Consider the following 855-nt stretch of genomic DNA (forward strand, 5'->3'; position numbering starts at 1 on the left):
TTAAGAATTCATGCCAATAAATGTTTTTGCAATGCACTGCTAAGCAATCAATCGTGGAAATCTTCATGGCTTATTGAAGAAAGCTGATACCAGTGAAGTGATCTTGCCTAGTTATACAGGGCTGATGATGCTCACTGATAGGATTTATTTCCTCTTGCTTGAGTGTCACATTTAATGAATAGGAAGTGTACTAACACATCAATTTTGGGGAATGAAATCATAAAAAATTCTTCCTTCTCAGCCAGTTCTCATTACTTTCAATTAACCATTATCACCAATTTCTCATCACATAAAATGCAACCCTTTGCATATGGCAGGTCTTTATAATCCGTTTGGGCTTATTATCTGTTCTTACTAATATTGGTATCTGATTCTGAGGTAGCTTTTGTAAAATTAAATAGACAGCTGTTAAATCAAAAGCAACTACCACATAGTTTATATGGACGAGGTGGGCTTATGCTAGTTTTATAGAAAATGTATAATTCCAAGCTGATTAAATCCTGTTATACCTATCAAAATATACTGGACTACACAAATGAAGAAAATGCTTTGCAAATTCATGCGCACCCTCCAAAAACTGAGAGAAAAATATGGTAATAACTACAAAGAACACAAAATATACAAATAGCAATCTGCACAAAGTAAAGGTAAGGCTTCAGTAAACAATCAAAGTTGTATTAGGTCTAATTCGGCTTTTTAAAATCTAGATCATTTAACTCTCTTATCTTCACCTATACCTATACCTTGATGTTTCTGAAAACAGGACAAATAAATTTAAATCTATAAGAAAAAAATATTTTAAAAAGATTTTTTTTTGTGATAAGAATACCAGCATTTAGGCAATACATCATTGTG

This window comes from Penaeus monodon, chromosome 21 (assembly GCF_015228065.2).
Source record: "Penaeus monodon isolate SGIC_2016 chromosome 21, NSTDA_Pmon_1, whole genome shotgun sequence".
Lineage (NCBI taxonomy): Eukaryota > Metazoa > Arthropoda > Malacostraca > Decapoda > Penaeidae > Penaeus > Penaeus monodon.